The 24,437-nt window shown below is 41.8% G+C and overlaps 1 protein-coding gene and 1 pseudogene across 12 annotated transcripts in view; both read right to left on the bottom strand.

The window, feature by feature from the left end:
• Positions 1 to 17,452, bottom strand: part of ARHGAP12 (Rho GTPase activating protein 12) — a 198,214-nt gene extending 180,762 nt beyond the window's left edge. For 6 of the 12 annotated variants that reach the window (XM_059712575.1, XM_059712566.1, XM_059712539.1 and 3 more), the window contains exon 1: positions 17,310 to 17,452. The gene's annotated coding sequence lies outside the window, so the exon portion shown is untranslated. Of the gene's footprint in view, positions 1 to 4,228; positions 4,317 to 13,618; positions 13,793 to 14,469; positions 14,626 to 17,309 lie in introns of those variants that run through there. The other 6 variants (XM_059712494.1, XM_059712503.1, XM_059712585.1 and 3 more) reach the window with 5 other exon arrangements.
• On the bottom strand, positions 4,355 to 6,565 carry LOC132243045 (large ribosomal subunit protein uL24-like; annotated as a pseudogene).
• Positions 17,453 to 24,437: the final 6,985 nt, after the last annotated feature.

The following is a 24,437-nucleotide window of genomic DNA, read 5'->3' on the forward strand; positions in this document are numbered from 1 at the left end:
CAGCAAGCACACATAGCACCCAGATTTGGCTTCTAATACCATTCTCCAAATAAAGGAACCAAGGCTCTTTGGTGAAATGGCTGATTCTAGTACTGGGGAATGAAATATACAAGATGAGCCTGGAGTTATCTTGTAGTGCCATATTGAACCTTCAAACTCCCCCATTTGGATTTTAAGTACTTGATTTAAATGCTTCTTATTATTAGACAACTGTCTTCTTAACTTTACCTCAAATTAAAAGTGATATGCACAAGAGAACCAAGATGGTGGCATAAAGTATAAACCTGTACGTGCTGCCCCCCACAACAACATTAAAACTACAACTATAAGACAAAACAGCTATCATCCAGAACCACGGGAAAGCTGGCCGAGTGGAAGTTCTACAACTAGAAGGAAAGAAAAAAGTGCACTGAGACCGGGTAGGAGGTGCAGAGGCGCCAAGAACAGAGGTACAGAGACGCGCGAACCAGGCTGCACCTGGGTGTGCAGTTTTTTTCAATTGGAAGGGAATACCAGCTCTCGAACCCACTGAACTCATTTACGGTGAGACGCTGAGGTCCCAGGCTCCTACGGGGAGAAACGGGACTGTCTTGCAGTGGTCAGAAAGCGAAGGTGACTTTCTCACAGAGCTGCTCACAGGGATCATTGTTGCTGTGGGGTTGGGGGACTCGGGGACACAGAGATGCGAGTCCCAGAGACAGCTGACAATAGCCATTGCTGTTTGCTCCACCCTGGTGATTCTCCGAGACCCCCCACCCCAATTAATTTACATCTCCTCCCAAGCTGTGCGCAGCAGCGCAAAGGAATCACCTGTGCTTTTGCAGCCTAACCTAACAAACTGCAGCTGGGTTAGAGAGCTCCAAAAACTTCCAAACCCCAAACAAAGAGGAGAAATCTGCTGATATCACTGTAGCTCCTGCTGTGGGTGGACTCACAGTGGTTGACTTGGAAATCCGGGAGCCAGGGTACCCCTGGTCAGATACCAGATTTCAACTCCTCACATCCATAAGGGACACACTCAAGAAGCAAACTCAGTGAGCACCAAAGCCCCACTGAAGCAAGTCCTACCCCATAAGGGTGCTCCAACACAGCAGTTCTTCCATTGTAGACACAGCGGGTCCTCGCAGTCAGCCAAAAATGCGGAGACAAAGAAACATGTCACAAATGAAAGAAATGGAGGAAAGCAAACTAATGGAGGACATAGAGTTCAAAACCACGGTTATAAGGTTACTCAAGAATCGTCTACGAACCTCTGAGGAACTTAGTGAGACCTTCGAGGATCTTAATGAGAATGCCAAAAAAATGGAAAAGGACCAGTCAGAAATTAAACATACACTGACTGAAATAAAGAATATTATACAGAGATCCAACAGCAGACGAGAGGATCCCAAGAATCAAGTCAAAGATCTGAAATAAAAAGAAGCAAAAAACATCTATCCGGAAAAGCAAAACGAAAAAAGAATCCAAAAATATGAAGATAGTGTAAGGAGCCTCTGGGACAACTTCAAATGTACCAACATCTGAATTATTGGGGTGCCAGAAGAAGAGAGAGAGCAAGATACTGAAAGCCTATTAGAAGAAATCATGACAGAAAACTTCCCCTACCTGATGAAAGAAATAGACTTACAAGTCCAGGAAGTGCAGAGAACCCCAAACAAAAGGAATCCAAAGAGGACCACACCAAGACACATCATAATTAAAATGCCAAGGGCTAAAGACAAAGAGAGACTCTTAAAAGCAGCAAGAGAAAAACAGTTACCTACAAGGGAGTACCCATACGACTGTCAGCTGATTTCTCAACAGAAACCATGAAGGCCAGAAGGGAGTGGCAAGAAATATTCAAAGTGATGAATAGCAAGAACCTACAACCAAGATTACTCTACCCAGCAAAGCTATCATGTAGAATTGAAGGTCAGATAAAGAGCTTCTCAGACAAGAAAAAGCTAGGGGAGTTCATCACCACCAAATCAGGGTTATATGAAATGCTGAAGGATATTCTTTAAGAAGAGGAAGAAGAAGAAGAAAAAGGTAAAGATAAAAATTATGAACAATAGAGTGACAACAAATAAATATTTATCAACAAGTGAACCTAAAAATTAAGTCAGAATAAACTGGTGAATATAATAGAAGCAGGGGCATAGAAAGGGAGTGGACTAATAATTCTTGGGGGGAAGGAGGTGTAGGGGGTGCAGGAAGAGACTGGACAAAAATCTTACACCTATGGATGAGGATAGTGGCGGGGGTAAGGGCATGGGGTGGGGTGGGAACCAGGTGGAGGGGAGCTATGGGGGGAAAAAAGAGGAACATCTGTAATAATCTGAACAATAAAGATTTATTAATTTAAAAAAAATAAAAGTGATATGCACATTTAATATTCTGATTAATATTTCTTACATAATGTTGTCCCATGTTAAATAATTTAAATAAATTCACATTTCTTTTGTTCTTTACTTATAAATACCACATTTATGGAGAATTACAGTGCCTGTTTTTTCTCACTTAAACTCAAATTACAATTATTTAAGAGGTATTAGGGTTCTTCATTATCAATGTCTGTTAAATCTTCAAAATCATTCTAAAAATAATCTCTTAAACATGACCCAGTTAATATATAACATAGCAGAAAGTGAAAAACCTATTGTATTCAAAAAATTTTTCACAAACTCAGTACTTTAATAAAGAGCCCTGATCAAGCTCCCTTTCAGACCCAAAAACAGTAAAGATTAATCAGGGTTTTAATCCCTTAAGAGCCACTTGCACACACTAAGAGTTTTAATATGATGATGTAGGATACCAAGAAAAAAAACAACTTAAAATCAGTAAAAAGTCTAAGGAACAAAAATAATTCTTTTCTTGAGCAAAAAGGTTAACTTCCTTTTCCTTAAGACTCTATTTCATCAAAAACTACCACCTATGGAAAATAGCTTCACAATAACCTTTAAAACCACCCTTTTATGATGATCATTCTGCTTCTACACTTTTTTTTTTTTTTTAGTTTTCTCTTTACTTCTTTCTAAATGCACTCCAATCAATGGATTTTTCCTTCCAAACCCTCAACACCTAAGTCCCATATTTCAATTTTTTAATAAGAACTTTCTAAAAATAATCAGTTTTTAAAAGCAGAGAAAAATTAACTTCTTTTACAGTTCATATAATTTTTTTCCTGCATCTCACCCATCCCCACCCCCTTGTGGTAACAACACCTGTTCATTGCTGGTGGGAATGTAAACAGTATAGCCACTGGGAAATCAGCATCGAATTTTTTTCAAAACATTAGAGATAAAATTACCATATGATCCAGCAATTCCACTACTGGATATACATCCAAAAGAATTGAAAGCAGGGACTTGAACAGATATATGAACACCCATGTTCATAGCAATATTACTCACAATAGCCAAAAAGGTGGAAGCAAATCTAATGTCCATAGGTGGATGGATAGCTTTAAAAAAAAAAAAAAAGTGGTATATACAGACAATGAAATATTACAGGCATATATTACCACAATAAAGAGTCACTGGAGAATACCATTTAAATCACCTTATCCTTGTCTACCCATAACCTAGAAGTCACTAAAATCTTCACAAAGCTTTTACAGATCCTCCATCAATGTAAATACAGGGTGGGGTAAAAGTGGGTTTACAGTTGTGAATACACAAAACACAGTTTATTCGTGTATTCTTATTTTATTATTGTGTTATTTTCCATATGAACAATTGTATTAAAAAGCAAATAAACATTCAAACTTCTGGAAAACTGTAAAGCAGCTTGTATGTAGCAAACAAATAATGAACTACACTACCGATCCCTCCAAGCTTTCTGTCCTCTACTGGAAAAAAAAAAAAACACTTGCCAGGCTGGCTTGCCTCAGTGGTTGAGCACTGACCTATGAATCAGGAGGTCACAGTTCAATTCCCAGTCAGGGCACATGCCAGGGTTGCAGGGTCAATCCCTGCGTGTGCAGGAGGCAGCCAATCAATGGTTCTCTCCCATCATTAATGTTTCTATCTCTCTCTCCCTCTCCCTGTCCCCTCCTCTGTGAAATCAATAAAAATATATTTAAAAAAAGAAAAACACTCCATGATTCTTAATTTTTATCCAAGTTTAAATTGTTTTATAAAACATTAAAAACCCAATAATGCAAACTAAAACCAAAATAAGATATAACTACAAACCAACTACAATACATAAAGTTATTTTTTTAAGAAGACAATACAACTTGGCCAACCTGGCTCAGTGGCTGAGCGTCGTCAACCTGTGTGCCGGGGATTGCGATTCTTTTTCTGGTCGGGCCCATGCCCAGGTTGTGGCCTTCCCCAGTGTGGGGTGTGCAGGAGGCAGCCAATCTGTGCTGACAAGAATACCAACAACTGGAACACTCAAACAGTGCTAATGGGGATGCTAAATGGTACAGCCAGCTCTGCGGTTTCTAATAAACATATTTTCTTTAGACTATATTCTGGGCCATAAAACAAATTTCAATAAATTTAAAAGAACTGAAATCATACAAAGTGTTTTCTCTGACAATTAAATTATAAATTAATAAAAAGATATCTTAAAACCCCCACATTTGTTGTTAGAATCTAAACAACACTTTCTGAGTAACTCGGCAGTCAAAGCAGAAATCAAACAGGAAATCTGAACTGAATGAAAACGAAAAAAATGACATTTCAAAATTTGTGAGATGTAGCTAAAGTAGTAATTAGAACATTTTATAGCACTAAATGCCCATATTAGGAAAGAAGAAAGGTCTCAAATCAACGACATAAGCTTCTACTCTAAGAAACTAAATGAAAAAGAGCAAAATAAACCCAAAGAAAGCAGAAGGGACATGCTAAACATCAGAGCAGAAATCAATAAAAAGCAGTAAAATGTTAGAGGAAATCAATAAAACCAGAAGCTGAGTCTTTGAGAACATCAGTAATACTGATAATCTGGCCAAATTGATCAAGAACAAATGAGAAAAACACAAATTACCAATATCAGGAATAAGATAAGAGACATACTAGAGATTCTAAAGACCTCAAAAGAAAGATAAGATTATGAACTTTATGCCAATAAATTCAACAACTTAGATAAACTGGACAAATTTCTTGAAAGACAAATTACCAAAGTTTGCTTAAGAAGAAAGAGATAATCCAAAGAGCCCTGTATCTATTAAAAATATTGACTGTCTTACCCTAGCCAGTTTGACTAAGTGCATAGCCCGAGGACTGAAGAGTCTCAGATTCAATTCCTCAGTTTCAGGCTTGATCCCCAGCCCAGGCCGGCCAGTGCGGGAGGCAACTAATCAATGTGTCTCTCTCACATTGATGTTTCTCTTTCTCTGACTCCCCTTGTTCCTTCCAATCTCTCTAAAAATCAATGGAAAAATATCCTTGGATGAGGATTCACAAAAGAAAATAAACATTGAATGTCTTTTTTTTTTTAAGTTTTTAATGAAGGTTGAATATAGGATTACTTTAGTCCTGCATTTCTCAATTGTGTCTTCCTTGTATTTGCCCTTTTCCTTTCCTACTTGGTGAGATTTGGCTTTCCGTTCAAGGATCTTTGTGAAGTCTTTGACCAGCTTTAGTCTAGTGATAAACACCTTGCTGGGGTAAATGCCCACATGAACAGTTGTCCCGTTAGCTTTTTCCTGCTGCACTCGTTTAATGAAGATGACATATTTCATTCTCTAGACCTGGACTACTTTGCCAATTTGCTGCCCTTTGTAATGTCCTTGAACAAACTGAACTTCATCATCCTTTCGGATGGGCATGGATTGAACACTGTAGTACTTCTCCCTCAGTTCTTCGGAAAGAAAACACATAATCTTCCTGCAAATGTGGGAAGGTGCACTGAAATTACTTTTACAGTTCTTGATCCAGTCAGAAGTCACAAAGAGACTGAACTTCATTTCGACCATTGACGCTTCTACGTTGGCTGCAAAAGGCTTGAATCTGTCTTTTAAAATCTTCCAACAAAGAAAACTCCTGGCCCAGATGTCTTCACTAGTGATTTTACCAAAAATGTAAGGGAAAAAAATGTAAACTCTGTACAAACTTCTCAAAGAAAACTGAAAGAGGGAAAGCATCCCAACTCATTCTATGAGATCAGCATTACCGTCATGTCAAAACCAAAGACCTTGTAAGAAAAAACTATAGCTCATTATCCCTCATGAACACATATCTCCAACAAACTCATATCTAGAATATATAAAGAATTGTACAAAGTGAATAACACAAATAACCCAACAAAAATGGCAAAAGATATAAACAGACACTTATCCAAAGAAGATAGACAGATGGTAAATAAGCCCATAAAAAGGTGCCCAAAATCTTTAGTCATTAGGAAAATGCAAATCAAAACCACAAAGAATACATACTATTAGAATGGCTAAAATTTAAAAGACTGATCATACCAGTGGTTTTGAGAATGTGGAGCAACTAGAACTTACCCACTGCTGGTAGAGATGTAAAATAGTAAAAGCACTTTGGAAAAATGTTTAACATTTATCTACTATATGATCCAGGGATTCTACTCCTAGCTATTTACCCAAAAGAAATGATAACACAAAGATCTGTATGTGGCCGCAACCGGTTTGGCTCAGTGGATAGAGCGTCGGCCTGCGGACTAAAAGGTCCCAGGTTCGATTCCGGTCAAGGGCAGGCACATCCCCAGTAGGTGGTGTGCAGGAGGCAGCTGATCGATGTTTCTTTCTCATCGATGTTTCTAACTCTCTATCCCTCTCCCTTCCTCTCTGTAAAAAAACAATAAAATATATTTTTTTAAAAAAAAAAGAGCTATATGTGAATGTTCACAACAGCTTTATTTACTAGAAGCCCAGCGCACACAGCCCAGCCCACCCGCACGTGCAGCCCCACGCTCCCGCACTGGTCTTGGTTGTTACAGCTTTAGGGCCACTGGATTTTTGTAATATAGACTAGGGGCCCGGTGCACGAAATTCGTTCACTGGGTGGGGGGGGGGGGAGTGTTCCTCAGCCCAGCCTGCACCCTCTCACATACTGGGAGCCCTCAGGTGTTGACCCCCATCACCCTCCAATCGCAGGATCGGCGTCAGGCCTGGGCAGGGGACCCTCATTTCCCCCCATCACTGGTTCTGCCCCCAGCCCAGGCCAGATGCCTCTGGCCCAGGCGTCAGGCCTGGGCAGGGGACCCCCAGACCCCTCCGATTGCTGGCTCTGCCCCTTGCCCAGGCCTGCCTCGGCCAGAGGCGTAGACGCCCATCACCCTCCGATCGCCTGATCGGCCCCTTGCCCAGGCCTGACGCCTCCGCCAGAGGTGTCAGGCTTGGACAGGGGACCCCCATCTCTCCCCGATCACTGGCTCTGGCCCCCGCCCAGGCCTGATGCCTCTGGCCCAGGCATCAGGCCTGGGCAAGGGACCCCCAGCCCCCTGTCCAGGCCTGATGCCTCGGCCAGAGGAGTTGATCCCCATCACCCTCCAATCACCAATCACCGGATCGGCCCCTTGACCAGGCCTGAGGCCTCCGGCAGAGGTGTCAGGCCTGGGCAGGGGACCCCCAGCTCCCCGCGGTTGCAGGCTCCGCCCCTGCCCAGGCCTAACGCCTCTGGCCTAGGCATCCGGCCCGGACAGCGGGGACCCGCAGTGGCAGCAGCCCCGCGATCGTGGGCTCCGCTTTAGGCCCAGGCAAGGGACCCCTAGCTCCCGGGACTGCCAGCTTCGACCGTGCCCAGCTCCCATCGCTGGCTCCACCCCTACTTCCTGCTATCACTGGCCAGGGCGGAAAAGGCGCCTGATTCTCCGATCATGGCTGGGGGGCCCTGCCCCCCAGCTCTTAGCTCCCCCCTGGGTTTCCGATCACTGTCAGTGGCAGGGGGCTTCTTCCTGCTTTCCCTTTCGCCTCCCTGCATTGTGCCTACATATGCAAATTAACTGCCATCTTGTTGGCAGTTAACTGCCATCTTGTTGGCAGTTAACTGCCAATCTTAGTTGGCAGTTAATTTGCATATAGCCCTGATTAGCCAATGAAAAGGGTAGCGCTGTACGCCAATTACCATTTTTCTCTTTTATTAGTGTAGATAGCCCCAAACTGGGAACAACCCAAATGTCCATCAGCAGGTAAGTGGATACAATAGTTGTAAGTATATCCACACATGAACTACTGATGCACACACAAAAAAACTGGATGAATCTCAAAACAATTTGCTGAATGAAAAAAATCCAAACAAGAGTGCATACTTTAAAGATTCTATCTGCATAAAATTCTAGAAAATACAAACTATACTGACAGAAAGCAGATTACAAAGAGGCTCAATAAAATTTTTTTTAAAATATATTTTATTGATGTTTTACAGAGAGGAAGGGAGAGAGATAGAGAGCCAGAAACATCGATGAGAGAGAAACATCGATCAGCCGCCTCCTGCACATCTCCCACTGGGATGTGCCCGCAACCCAGGTACATGCCCTTGACCGGAATCGAACCTGGGACCCTTCACTCAACAGGCCAACGCTCTATCCACTGAGCCAAACCGGTTTCGGCTCAATAAAATTTTTTTGTGAGGGGAGGTGAAAAATATACTCATTATCTTAATAGTGGTGATAATGGTATCTAGTTCACAGGTATATACATATATGAAAACTCATCAAATTACACACTTAAATATGCACAGTTAATTATACAGCAATTATACCTCAATAAAGCTGTTAAACAAAACCCTTATAATGAAAATGAAAATTTCTAGATATCACTATCCGTCTACTAGAATGTTGTTAGGTCTGGTTGGGTAATAATAACAGTATTTTTGTAATAAGAGCTAAAACTTATAGAGTACTTACCATGTGCCAGGCATTATGCCATGTGCTTTACAGATACCTACTCTAATTCTCCCAGCATGTGGACTGTCCTATCAATAAGCTTTTTATAAATGGGAAAAAAAAAAATGATGCTCAGAGAGGTTCAGTGACTTATGTCACATAGCTAGCAAGAGGCAGAGGAAGGGATTTTTGAGGAGAGACTAATTTTATAGTCGATTAGTTCATTTGTGAGTTTTTTTTTACTCTCACAAATTTTGCTTCTTTGAGTAAGCAACAATTAGTGTGTATACTCTGTATCATTCCCTGTAGTTTATAAAGTACTTTTTTTCTTTTCATTCTCACAAGGATCTTGTGAGGTTTGTATTTTTTCCTTTGTTTTTCAAATAAGTTAGGATGCTCAGGGTCTGAGAGCTGATAGATGGCAAACCCTAGATATAAATTTCAGGCCTCTGACACTAAGTTCTGTGCTTTTTCCCTTTACTGAAGGAGAATTTAGAATATATTTTGAAGTTAGAGCGATATTTTTAAAAATTTGCTGAAAATAACCTGTATTTTTATTTGGTAAGGAGAACACCAACTGAAACTCTCATTCCCTGGTGGGGATGTAGAATGATACAGCCACTTTGGGAAACATTTTGGCAATCTATATCTATCTATTATAAAGGGCAAATAGGAATATTAAAATATTTTCTCTAATTAATTCCCTTTTAACGTGCACGAATTTCGTGCACCAGGCAAGTAGTATATATATAAAACCCTAATATGCAAATAGACCAAACAGCGGAACAACCAAACAACCGGAACTATGATGTGCGCTGACCACCAAGGGGTGCATGCGGAACATGGCGGGAGTGGGCAGCAGGCAGCAGAGCAGGGAACATGGCAGGCATCAGCAGCAGCAGTATGGTGGAGCAAGTGAGCGGGGAAGCCAGACCAAGGTGGGGCACCGGTCACTGTCATCAGGGTGAGCCTCTGGTGGTTACTGAAAATTCTTTACTTGCACCAGCAGCAGGAGCCAGAGCTGCCGCTCGCACCTGCTGCTGGCACCATCAGTGGGTGTAAGCGGTGGCTGCCGGCCCCAATAGCCCCTGAGGGCTTCTCCACCTCCCCCTGGTCCTGAGGGGCAATCAGGGCAGTAGCCGCTGCTCACACCCACTGCTGGCTCTGGCCCCAATCGCTCTGCACCATCAGCAGATGCTAGTGGGGCTGGCGCCATCAGTGCATGGGAGCGGTGGGGGTGGGGAGCAGGACTGCCGACAGACAGGACCAGAGGCCATGGCGAGGGGGCTGGGCGGAGGCATAGAAGATGAACCAAGACCTGCCCCTGTGCCCACCACAGCCTCACGGCCCACAGTTCCTTTCAAGGTGCACAAATTCGTGCACTGGGCCCCTAGTTTCTTATAAAGTTAAACTACATTTACCATATAATCTAGCAATTCCTCATCTAGGTATTTACCCAAGAGGGAAAAAAAAAATAAGTTCATGCAAAGGCCTTACATGGACAGTCATTACAGCTTTATTCATAAGAATCATAAATTGGAAACAAATCATCTGGTGAATGCCTAAATTGCTGAAGGAGAATTTAGAATACATTTTGAAGTTAGAGGGATATTTTTTAAAATTTGCTGAAAATAACTTATATTTACAGATACGTCCATCTGTAAAACAGGAAACAATACAAATCTCAAAAGGTCCTTGTGAAAATACAAAGAGAAAATGTGAAAAAAGAAAACAAAATCTTGATAGAGAACATCACCCTAAACCAGGGGTGAGCAAACTTTTTGACTCAAGGGCCACAATGGGTTCTTAAACTGGACCGGAGGGCCGGAACAAAAGCATGGATGGAGTGTTTGTGTGAACTAATATAAATTCAAAGTAAACATCATTACATAAAAGGGTACAGTCTTTTTTTTTTTTTTTTCAGTTTTATTCATTTCAAACGGGCCGGATCCGGCCCGCGGGCCGTAGTTTGCCCACGGCTGCCCTAAACACTGTTTATTCATGGAAGTTGTGACAGAAAAGTATTCACAAATCATACATTGTGTAGCCTTCTATATCTGGCTTGTTTCACTTAAAATAATGCTTCTGAGATTCACCCATCTTGGTGTATGCATCTATTCTCTAAATTGCTGAATGTTAGTATATTTTAGTGTATATGTTATACCTCAATAAAATTGAATTTTTAAATAAACCACTAATGCATTGCAAAATGCAAGTTATTTTCAGCAAATTTTTAAAAATATCGCTCTAACTTCAAAATATATTCTAAATTCTCCTTCAGTAAAGGGAAAAAGCACAGAACTTAGTGTCAGAGGCCTGAAATTTATATCTAGGGTTTGCCATCTATCAGCTCTCAGACCCTGAGCATCCTAACTTATTTGAAAAACAAAGGAAAAAATACAAACCTCACAAGATCCTTGTGAGAATGAAAAGAAAAAAAGTACTTTATAAACTACAGGGAATGATACAGAGTATACACACTAATTGTTGCTTACTCAAAGAAGCAAAATTTGTGAGAGTAAAAAAAAACTCACAAATGAACTAATCGACTATAAAATTAGTCTCTCCTCAAAAATCCCTGCCTCTGCCTCTAGCTATGTGACATAAGTCACTGAACCTCTCGAAGCATCATTTTTTTTTCCATTTATAAAAAGCTTTTTTTTTAATTAAATCTTTATTGTTCAGATTATTACATTTGTTCCTCTTTTTCCCCCCCATAGCTCCCCTCCTCCCAGTTCCCACCCCACCCTCCGCCCTCACTCCCCACCCACTGTCCTCATCCATAGGTGCACGATTTTTGTCCAGTCTCTTCCCGCATCTCCCACACCCCTTTCCCCCCCAAGAATAGTCAGTCCATTCCCTTTCTATGTCCCTGATTCTATTATGATCACCAGATTATTCACTTGATTCTTAGATTCATTGTTGATAGATGCATGTTTGTTGTTCATAATTTGTATCTTTACCTTTTTCTTCTTCTTCCTCTTCTTAAAGGATACCTTTCAGCATTTCATATAATACTGGTTTGGTGGTGATGAACTCCTTTAGCTTTTCCTTATCTGTGAAGCTCTTTATCTGACCTTCAGTTCTGAATGATAGCTTTGCTGGATAAAGTAATCTTGGTTGTAGGTTCTTGGTATTCATCACTTTGAATATTTCTTGCCATTCCCTTCTGGCCTGCAAAGTTTCTGTTGAGAAATCAGCTGATAGTCGTATGGGTATTCCCTTGTAGGTAACTGAGTTTCTTTCTCTTGCTGCTTTTAAGATTCTCTCTTTGTCTTTTGCTCTTGGCATTTTAATGATGATGTGTCTTGGTGTGGTCCTCTTTGGATTCCTTTTGTTTGGGTTTCTCTGCGCTTCCTGGACCTGGAAGTCTATTTCTTTCACCAGGTGGGGGAAGTTTTCTGTCATTATTTCTTCAAATAGGTTTTCAATATCTTGCTCTCTCTCATCTTCTGGCACCCCTATAATTCTGATGTTGGTACGCTTGAAGCTGTCCCAGAGGCTCCTTACACTATCTTCGTATTTTCGGATTCTTTTTTCATTTTGCTTTTCTGGTTGGGTGTTTTTTGCTTCTTCGCATTTCAAATCTTTGCCTTGATTCTTGCGCTCCTCTGATCTGCTGTTGGGAGTCTGTATAGTATTCGTTATTTCAGTCCGTGTATGCTTAATTTCTAGTTGGTTCTTTATCATAACATCGAGGGTCTCATTAGATTTCTTGAGGATCTCACTACATTTATCGGCGGCTTCTAGACAGTTCTTAAGAGACCTTAAAAGTGTGGTTCTGAACTCAATATCCTCCATTGACAGTTTTGTCCTGTTTCTTTGTCTCTGCATTTTTTATGCTTTCTTGGTACACCCCCTAGTGGCCTTTGTGCGTAGTCTTGTTGTAGTTAAACCTTGATTGATGTCGGCAATACCGGGGGTGATTTGACCTCCAGGCTAACTGGCTATGAGAGTCCGCTGTGTCTGCAGTGGGAGAGCTTCTGTGCTGGATCTCTAGGGCGGTGCTAATCTAGCGTTTGCCTGAACCTATCCGGCAAATGGCTCTGCACAGGGCTTGGGCGGGGCGAGTCCCCGGGGATCTACAGGGCGGGCCGGAGCGAGCAGTTCCGTCCCTAGGGGCTCTGCCTCACAGAGTCCCAGCAACCGCTGCAAACCTCGGAGAGAAAGCTGCCTTCGAGTTCCGACTGAAGCCAGACAGTCCCGCTTCTCCCATTTGAGTCTGGGTCCCTAGAGACTCGCCCGGATCTGGAGCTCAGAGTCTGAAACTCCCTCCTGATTGAAAACAACAACCGCGCCCTCCGCCGCCAGCCTGCTCTGCGCGCACTCCGCACCTGAGTATTTCACTTCAGCACTGCACCTCCTCTGAGTCTGGGTATGATATTCTCTTTCCTCCTAGTTGTAGAATTTCCACTCAGCCAGCCTTCCTGTGGTTCTGGATGATGTCCGTTCCATCTTTAGTTGTTTTTTTTGAAGTGGTTGTTCGAGGCAGCAATCTCCGGCGTTAACCTATGCCACCATCTTGTTTTCTCCTCTATAAAAAGCTTATTAATAGGACAGTCCACATACTGGGAGATTTAGTGTGGATATGTGTAAAGCACATGGCATAATGCCTCACACATAGTAAGTGCTTTATAAGTTTTAGCTCTTATTACAAAAATACTGTTATTATTACCCTACCAGACCTAATACTATCCTTCATTCTGCCCACCCAAGTTGCAGTTATCCGTGGTCGGCAAACTATGGCTTGCGAACCATATGCGGCTCTTTGGCCCCTTGGTGTGGCTCTTCCTAAGCCTTCGGAGTACCCTAATTAAGTTAATAACAATGTACCTACCTATGTAGTTTAAGTTTAAAAAATTTGGCTCTCAAAAGAAATTTCAATCGTTGTACTGTTGATATTTGGCTCTGTTGACTAATGAGCTTGCCGACCACTGGTGTCGGTCATATTAGTGATCTAGATCACTGCTTCTCAAAATTTTAGTGAACAATAGAATCTCCTGGAGAGCTGCTTAAAAAACAAACAACAAAAAACCTTTATTTTTGATAAGTTTCAAATTTATAGAAATATTGCAAAGATGGTACAGAGAGTTCCCATATACCCTGTCCACAATTTCCCCTACTATCTTATGGTATGGTGTATTTGTCATATTCAATGAATACTGATAATAATGTTGATACTTTATTCAGATTTCCTTAGTTCTTCCCGATTAAACTTTTTCCTGTTGTAGGATCCCATTCAGAATACCACATATACATTGTGTAGCATATCCTGTAGCTTTCAAAACACAAGTTACTGAAACCCAGATATTCTAAAGAGAGGAGGTATGAGGCAGGGACCCAAAATTTACATTTCTAACAAATTCCCAAAGGTTGCTCATGGGGCCAATCCAAAAAAAATACACTGAAAATAGCATTGATCTAGATTCTAGACTCCAGGCCTGTGCTGTTCAATACAGCAGCCATTAGCCAAATGTGACTATTGAGCATTTGATGTGTGACTAATCCAAACTTGATGTGCTGTCAAGTACACATGAGATTTAGAAGACTTAGTTTGAAAAAAAGAATTAGTATTAAAAAAATCATTAATAAGTTCATATTGATTACATGATAAAATGATAAATTTATTTCACTTGAGGTTTTTTTCCCCCACTTTTATTATGTAGCTACTTAAATCTTCAAACTTACACAGACAACTGGCATTTATTTCTCTTGGATAGCAGTGATCTGTGTTCTGGGCAGAAGGGCAGCATGAGTTATCACCTAGGGGCTTGTTAGAGTTCAGATGATTCCCATGCACATTAAAGTCTGAGAAGCATTTAGAGATGTCAGCATTTGGCAGTTCTGTTCCAAGAAAAAGCTTTATCAACAGCAAAATGAAACTGAGGATATTTACTAAGTCAATAAAGTCAATAAAAGTAATAGGAAAATAGCCAAATCACTGCAAAGCCATCCACAAATGAGGATGTGGCACAATTAGACCAGTTAACAATTGAAGAAAAGAAAAACCACAAAGATAATGGCCCAATGAGTTCCTCAAAATAGCATGATTTAAAAAGCAGGATTTGAAGTACAATGATGCCATGTGGTACCATCATACCTTTTCACATCTGATGCATTCCACAAAACAGTGCACATTTGCAATTTTTGCAACATATAACTAAAACTGTTATAAAAGTTTAAATCCACTTTCCTCTCCCACTACTTATTATAAAATTATAGTGCCTGTTTTAAGCAGATTCACCTTAAGCTTTTCCTAGTACCAATTTTCTCAGATAAGCAAAATATTAGTACTACCATTTAATAATTTTACACATCGCTATATTCATTGTTTTGGTCAACTTAAAATTTTTATTAGTCTTATATTCTTGGAAATGTCAACTACATAACTTAAAGTACTTAAATTTTTAGAGCCCACTTTCTATCCACCTTTTACAAAAAGCACTCAACAGATAATTTTTAATTAATGGAAGAAAAGCCAAGTAATTAACTACAAATAATATGTTGTTTTTCTACAGCATTTGCTATGATTACTTGAACCTTACAACAACTGGTATAGTAAGTAAAAAAATGTAAAGTTACATGCCATAGCCTAGCCCAGCCCATTTGTACCGGTGGAGAGAGCATCCTGAAGGATCCCGGGTTCCATTCAAGTCAAGGGCATCAAGGGCAGGTAGTAACTGGATCCCCAACCCTGGCCGGAAGGCAACCACTGGATGTGTGGATGTGTCTCTCTCACTTCGATGTCTGTCTCTCCCCCTCCCTTCCACTCTCTCACTCTCAAAAAGGAAAATAATGCTCAGGTGAAGATTAACCAAACCAAAAAAAAAAAAAAAATATATATATATATATATATATATCTCAAATATTGACTATAGATGAACAACTACAGATGACATTAAGAGTTAGTGAATTAGTAATCTTCTCCAACTACTATGACTAATATAGTACAAACAAGTCTATCAACAAAGACTAGGGCATATACATACATACAAACACACACATACACAATCTGTTACCTTATTTTTTCCACAGAGAAACACCTCCAGAGCAGCGGAGCTACATGCAAATCATGGGTCACACATAAGTGCCCAGCCTGTCTGGCTCTTGAGGCTACATGACTTCCAGTCAAGTCTTTACAGCCTGCTCTTAAGCACTGCTCTGGGCTTCCCAATTCATGCTCTGAAACGTTTCCAGGAGCATTTTTAAAACAAAGAGAAAGACAAATACTGACAAAAGCCAGACCAGAAAAGGTACAGTAAGATGACCCATTCTTTAATACACCCTCCTACAGATCAGGTAAAGACCACTGGATATGGACAAACAAATACATCTCCAGGCCACCATTTCCCAACCTTAAATATGAAAGAGACATGACAAGGGACTAGATACTTTTTGACAACCTTTCACTGTAACATTCAGTCTTCCAAGCTCTCACCTTTAGAAATGAGTGGGAGAATCTAAACCAGAACCCAAGTGACTCTTCATTCGTGCTCCTTTCTCTACAATAACCTCCCCTTAGCAATATGTGCACAAATGGTCAATAAAACTACTTCCATATGTCATTTTTACCCATAAAGCAATACCAGTGTTAACAGCCTTTATCCACAACAAACACTTCACTTGGAATGACATTAGAACTTCCATAAAGATATGTTTTAAACATTTTGCTTTTTTAGCCTTTACAAATGTATTTAAAAACTGCTGCTGCAGCCAGAAGGAAAACAACACACATCCCTAAAACTGAAGGCCGTGCCAATTTCCCTGGATGTGGACATTTTTCTCAGAGGGTCTACAATAACTTAAGATACAACACACACAGGTCAGCTGATTCTCTTGGAAAGCAATCAAGGACCCTAAGATGGGAAGAGGACAGCAAGCTTGTAAAGAGGATGTTTTAAATTCAAGGACTCTGAGAAGATACGTTCCAGAGGAGTTGGAAAGTAGCAAATACGCATTCAGCAGGGACGGGGCACCTCTAAAGACTGCAAAGATGCAAGTGCCCAGGGCAAGGTCAACAGTCCCCAGGTGGGCTACAAGGGTGGGCGGAGGTTTGCACACCCTACAGCAGACAGCAGCTACGGGCAGGCGGCGAGAAAGGAGGGTGGCACCAGCCAGTCTTTAACACACACACACACACACACACACACACGCGTGCACACCAGAAGCACACACCCCGACACCCTCCTTCCTGGGGGCGGGGCGGGAGCTGCCCTCACACAGGAAGTCAGGAAACCCGGGGGTCAGAGGAGCCAGGACTTCGAGCCATTTAAACCTTCTCGCCCACGTCAGCCCCGGGGCTGGCAACAGCCCCTCTACCCCCGCGCCCACTCCCGCGTCCCGACCCCTCAAGGCGGCGCTCCCGGCCTCACGTCGCGCGCACCTCTGCACCTACACGCCTCCCGCACACGCCTCCCCCGCCCCCAACTCCGCGGCCCTCGGCGGGCGCAACTGCGACCCCGGAGCGTCTTTGTGCAGCGGCCCACCAACCTCCCCTCCATCCGCGGGATCCGCGCCCACCATCTTACCGAAGACCCAGCGGCCTCGCGGAAGCAGCTTCCTCTTCGCCCAGCCCGGGGCGGCGGGACGCCGAAGCGAGCCTGAAGGGCTCTCACAGGGTACCGGCCGCCTCCGGCCGGTTCCCGCAGACTAGTCTCCGCGGGAGGTTAAGTTCCAGGGCACGTCAGAGCGCGCCGGCGCGGGGGCGGGGCGGGTGGCTCACGTGACGGTGGGGCGGGGCCAAATCACGTGACGACGGGGCGGCGCGAGGTGGATAGGCCTCTGCTGATACTGGAGGGGGAAGCCGAGGGAGGTCGAGGGAGGGGTCGAAGGACAGATGAGGGAGCGGCCGACTACGAGGGAGTGAGGACTTGGTAAACAGGGAGTGGGAAGCGCTGAGAAACCGTCGTGGGGAAAATGAGGGAAGGACGAACGGGAAACGGACCGAGCGCTAGGGTGGCAGGAATGAAGCCGAGGAAAGGCAGTGGCGCGGTGGGCCCTGCGCGCTCGTCCTCAGCCCCTGCCTGCTGGGAGCTGCTGAGCGAGGTCAGTTGTTCAGGGGCCTCAAAATCCCCGGGGACCTCAGTGGGAGGAAGTGGAACCCTGTAGACATTGAGCCCATTGCCCGGCCCATGCGGAGCTGTCCTTTGCCGGAGCCGCCAGAGCAGAGCGCTAGCTTGCTGTTCACACTCAGGGCGCAGGAGGCCCCTGGGGACCAGGAGCGGTGCTCCACGGTCGGGCGGGCGGCTTCAGAGCAGCATGACACCCACTCGTTCATCATTCAGCCATTCACGGAGCCAGCTGTGCCCATGCCCCACGGGGGCTGCAGTGTCCTCATTCCAGTTTGCAGTGTGGCAGCCCGGAATCCAGAAATCAGGCGTTAAAGGGTTTTCATTGGTGATCCTGTGTAGAGTTCTACTGGATTGGAAATCTAGAAAGAGACCTGACTTCTGCCATTGTCACTTCACCCTTTTCCACCTCAGCTATCAAAAGAGCGTGTTGACTGAACTTAGGGCTCCTTCTTCTAGTTATAAAATTCAATAACTGAAAAACAACTAATAAGTACAGTATTAGGACTTCAGAAACAACTCATTCAGTAACCAACTGTTGATTGTGGCTATTATGGCGCTGGGATGAGATTTTAAATTTTAATAATTGGCGTTAGGGGGAACAGCCAAGATATGATTCAAGAGCCACTCGCTGGAATTAGCTCTTTTCTGTTCTTCACCTCGTACTTGAAGATGCTATTGTGTCTGGCTTTCTTATCACAAGCTGAACTCCCAATTGCTTTTTAAAGGCTGCAAAGAACTCCCTAGGATATTGGCAAGACTTTAAAAGCTGTACTTTACCACCTTCTTACAAAATTAAATATAGTGGAGGGCTAACATTTTAGGATATTCTCCTGTCAGAAAGGAAAAATAAAATAAGTCTGAGACCATACTATATAATTGTACTTGCTACCACCCTTTCCTTGGCATTGATTGTCTTTTCTGTCTCTCTGTTTCCAACCTGTTGCCTTTTCTGTTCCCTTGTTCAGCATACTGAGTATTACTGCTGTTTGCTTCTGAAACTATTTTTTATAGAATCCCTTGTGATCTCTTTCTAGAAACAAAACAAAAGCAGACTGTAAAAAGGAAATTATGCCTTGATGGGAATGTGCCGGTAACCTTATCTTCCCCACTCTCCAAACCTGAATTAGACACCCTTGGTTTCAGCAACAGTTTGTATATACTTGTTGATCTTCCTGTAACCCTACTTCCTATTTCATAACCTAATCTCAGATGATACCACAATGCCCAGAGTATGCTGATCACTATCAACAGCAGATGGAGTCAAATAAAAAGAGCTGTCACCCAAGTGTCTTGTTTTAAAAGGACCTGATGGGGAGCTGTACAATTACTAGTATATGCAACATTGACTCTAGTTAGTTTTAAATAACAGTGGTAGCATATAACTGGCCCTTGTGCTCAGGCTCTCAACAGTTCAATTTCAGGATATTGCATGCAACTGGCTTCTTTCGAAGTATCAAAATGTACAGTTCAAATGTAAACTTCACAAAAACAGATATTTTAGTTTGATTTGTGTGTGAGAGAGAGGTTATATATTTCCCAAGTGCCTAAAAGCACTTGGCATGCAGTAGGTACACAATAAATTTCTGTTGAGTGTAGTTTTAGTGAACAAGTAGTCGGTAAATTGCTGAATAAACTTTATCCTGCTTTCTTTTTAATTCTTTAATAGGTAGCCCATTTTTCTTAGTGCATTTCTAAATGAAAAAGCATAAAATTATACCTGGCATCACTGCTTTGACTAGGCTATAAAGAAACAGGAATTTGTCAGTATCTATCAAAATTTCAAATGCATATGTACTCTGAACCTCCGATTTCACTTCTAGTGATTTATCCCACAGATATATTTTCACAAATGAGAAATTATAAAGTATTTCTTGTATTGCTGAAAATAACAAATTATTGGGAACAACCTAAATATCCATCAATAGGACACTAAATTATGATATATCCATACATTTGGATATGTGTTATGTACTAATGGCTGTTAACAAAAATGACAAAGTTCCTTATGTTTTAATATTAAGATCTCCGAGATATTTTTTGTTGTTAAATGACAAAAAAGGCAGGAAAATGGTGCAAAATAATGTCTTGGCTTGTATATGCATTAAACTAGGACAAACTAATTGTTGAGGTGTAAGAAATCAGCAGATGGAAGATACAGGAAAGACTTTTCACTGTTTTCATATTTAAACTTTTGATATTCAAAACATGAGAATGATTTACCTCTTCAAAAAGTATTTTTTAAAAGTTAAAAGTTTTCTGGCCCTCCCCGGTTTGTTTCAGTGGATAGAGCATCGGCCTGCAAACCAAAGGGTCCCGGGTTCGATTCCAATCAAGGGCACATATCTCTGTTGCAGGCTCCTCCCCAGCCCAGGCCCTGGTCAGGGCTTGTGCAGGAGGCAACCAGTCGATGTGTTTCTCTCACATGGATATTTCTTTCTGTCTTTCCTTCTCTCTTCCACTCTCCCTAAAAAAATCATTGGAAAAAAGCCTCAGGTGAGGATTAACAAAAAACAAAAAAAAGCTTTCTCGTATCTCTACTTTGTTATTAAAACATTCAGGCTTCATCTATTTTATCAAATAATTTGCCTGTTTAGAATATGAGTAAAAGGTTAGCCAGTACATATATCAGAGAAACTTTTTAAAAACTCAGTTATTGCCTTGACCGGTTTGGCTCCGTGGATAGAGCGTCGGCCTGCGGACTGAAGGGTCCCAGGTTCGATTCCGGTCAAGGGCATGTACCTTGGTTGCGGGCACATCCCCATTGGGGGATGTGCAGGAGGCAGCTGATCGATGTTTCCCTCTCAGCGATGTTTCAAAGTCTCTATCCCTCTCCCTTCCTCTCTGTAAAAAATCAATAAAATATATTTAAAAAAAATAAATTAAAACTCAGTTATTTTCATTAAGTTCAAATTGAACAATATCTATTCCTTACTGTAGTAACTTAGGATCCAGGTATTACATGTAAATTTTCAAAAGTACTTTCTTTCTCTTGAAGTAGAGCCTTACTTGAATGAGTTTTAACAACTTAGATCCTCTGTTTTAAATAATAAAATCAGGATTTCATGGACCATTTGTTCGTCTCCTATAAGATCAAGAAAACATGTTTGGGAGTGTGGGGGGAGACACTGAAGGCATGTGTTTCTGTGTGTATCTGTTCACCTGCCTACTTTGTAATGTCAACTCCCTCCGTTTCCAAGGGTTACACAGATGCTCCAGAAATGATTTTGCCTAATATGTTTCAGTATTTGATTACATTTATTTGTGAACTTAATTTACAAAAATCTCAAAGGGAATTATAGGCTACGGTCACATTCAAATTTACATGACACCATCTCTTTAAGGATTTTTAAGAGATTGATTGATTTATTCATTTATTTATTTATTTATTTAATCAGTCCTCACCAGAGGATATTTTTTCTATTGATTTTCAGAGAGAGTGGAAAGGAGGGCAGAGGGAGAAAGAGAGAGAGAGAGAAGAGGAGAGAGAGAAACATCTATTTGAGAGAGACACATTGATTGGTTGCCTCCCACACAGCCCTGACCTGCAAACCAGGTATGGGCCCTTGACTGGAATTAAACCCTCAGGCCAATGCTCTAACCACTGAGCACGCCAGCCAGGGCTTAAGAGCTTAAGTAATGTTTTCTTGTACAATCTCACATTTTTGCTGCATAAATTTACATGATCAGTTTTTTTACAGTTACTAAAGACAAGCGCAAGCATAAGTAATTAGGACTAAAGGAAAAATTGCCACCTGGAGCTTTTTTCCAAAATTATCTAGCCACGCCTGCCTAACACAAGAAAATTCGTAATTGACCTTAAAATTTAAACTATATAATTAGCCAATCAATAATTCAGATATATTTTAATTGATAATTTGTTCTGCTTATATCTTTTACATATGCATTCATTTTAGTTTTATATATAACTCAGACTTAGATATAGGCATTAAGGAAATGATCCTAAAATTAATAATAATCAATAATCAGTAATTCATTATTAACCAATTTATACTGCATGAAAAACCTTTGATATTTGTCACAACTAGGCAGTAGTGCAAAGTTTCCATATGAACACAGGTGAGGTAGAAATAATATTTCTTGATTTAAAAATAAAGATATTTCCTTAACTTTGGGAATAAGGCAAGGTTATCTGCTTTCACCACTTCTAGTCAACATTGTACTGGCAGTTCTAGAAGGTATCCAACAGTAAATAAATGTGTAGATAAAACTTTATAAATTTATGTAATTTAATAAGTAGGTAAAACATCCAAGCAAATCACATTTCTTAAATCCATGAATCGGTATATCCTTTTGGGTGGAAGGGATAAAGGAGATAAAAACACCTAGCCCAAAACCTTGCATTTGGTAGGTGGTCAGTAAATGATAAAGTTGAAGTTTTGTGTTTTTCAAATCTTAGTAAAAAAGTAATTTGTTATAAAGTAGTAGAAGTAGACCTTTACAGACTTATACAGGTAGGAGATGAAAATATACCTCTTTCTTAGTTTGGTTTCCTCTAGAAGAGTGGTTCTCAACCTGTGGGTCGCGACCCCTTTGGGGGTCGAATGACCCTTTCACAGGGGTCACCTAAGACCATCGGAAAACACATATAATTACATACTGTTTTTGTGATTAATCACTATGCTTTAATTATGTTCAATTTGTAACAGTGAAAATACATCCTGCATATCAGATATTTACATTATGATTCATAACAGTAGCAAAATTACAGTTATGAAATAGCAACGAAAATAATTTTATGGTTGGGAGTCACCACAACATGAAGAACTGTATTAAAGGGTCGCGGCATTAGGAAGGTTGAGAACCACTGCTCTAGAAGCTGACCTTGAAGCAAGGATTAAAGTGCAGTAAGTTTATTTGGGAAGTGTTGAGAGTGAGGAAATGAGAGGGAAGAAGGCAATCAATAAAGAGTGCTTAATTGAGCCACTGTGGGCAGTTGGAGGTTAATCCCACTAGGGAAATTCTGGGAGATAACCTCTCCTACCCTATAGAATAAAAGGGTAATATGCAAATCAACGAAGGGCAAAATAACCAGTCACTATGACATGCACTGACCACCAGGGGGCAGACGCTCAACGCAGGAGCTTCCCCCAGGCCCCAATCAGGTGATCAGGGCCTACCAGCCAACCTCTTGGTCCCTCCCCCACCAGCAGGCTCCAACTGCCCGATGGTGAATGGGGAACTGGAGATGGGTGGCGGTGGGGAGCAGGGCTGGCTGCTGGTAGCCAGGGAATATGGCTCTGATTGAGGCCAGGCCTAGGGTCCGTACCCATGCATGAATTTCGTGCACCGGGCCTCTAGTTTTCAAATAAAATTGAGCAGCCCTAAGCTCAAATACAAGCTTGACTTTATGGGATTTTCAAAACATACAGGATGTCCAAAAAAATGGATTCACACTTTAGCAGCTGATAGCTCAATTTTGAAAATGGAATGTATTTTAATAAACACTGCCTTTATAATTATTCAAAGTGTGTGAATACATTTTGGGGGCACCCTATATATGTGCAGGATGGACCTGGCCATCATAATCATATTTTCCTGAAGATTTTGGATGAGTCCTCCAGCTCCACTGTAGCATGAGCCTATCACTCTTTTAGTTGAGCATGTGAAAATTTAGATGGTTTGCAGTGTATGCATTGCTGGGGTCCAACCCCAGCAGGTCCAGGGGTCCCCAAAGGTGTGGACGGAGTCGGCGAAGAAGGAATGACACAGAGACAGCATTCAGTTGATCAACAGCCTAGCCAGGATCTCTAGCCAAGTTCTGGTCAGGATCTCCAGCGAAGTTCTGGTTAGGATCTCCAGCCAGGTTCTGTGTCCATGTTCTCTTGCTAGATTCTCCAGCCAGGTTCTCCAGGTTCTGTAGCCATGTTCCCTCGCTAGGTTCTCCAGCCAGGTTCTGTCCAGGTTCTCCAGCCAGGTTCAGTCACCAGGTTCTAGTCAGGTTCTCTTGCCATGTTCTATCCAGGTTCTGTAGCCAGGTTCTGTCTCTAGGTTCTTCAGCCAGGTTCTCTCGCTAGGTTCTGTCTCTAGGTTCTGTTGCCAGTTTCTGTCCAGGATCTTTTGCCATGTTCTGTTTCTAGGTTCTGTCTCTAGGTTCTGTGGCCAGTTTCTGTCCAGGATCTTTTGCCATGTTCTCTCGCTAGGTTCTGTCTCTAGGTTCTGTCTCCAGTTTCTGTCCAGGATCTTTTGCCATGTTCTCTCCAGCGAAGTTCTTCTGTCTCTAGGTTCTGTGTAGGTTCTGTGTCTAGGTTCTGTGTCCTGTTGTCTTGTTACATCTGTATTTATACCAGTTGATTCCAATCCTATCAATCTCTATTCCAAAGGTTAGGGCGTTTCTTATCTCCATTCCAGGGAGTAAAGATTATGTAGCTTAAGCGTGATTGTTTGTAGTTAAAGTGATTAATTACCCGCCTGGCACTTAGTTAAGGGGTTTTATTCCCTCCCTAACTTCAGGGGAAAATCCCTACCTGGGGAAACAACCTTTCTCAGAGAGGTGACCTTGGTTAAAACACATAGTGCCAAGAAGGTGAGCAAACATATTAAGAACAGTATGCCATATATGCCAGG

The sequence above is a fragment of the Myotis daubentonii genome, chromosome 1 (assembly GCF_963259705.1).
Source record: "Myotis daubentonii chromosome 1, mMyoDau2.1, whole genome shotgun sequence".
NCBI lineage: Eukaryota > Metazoa > Chordata > Mammalia > Chiroptera > Vespertilionidae > Myotis > Myotis daubentonii.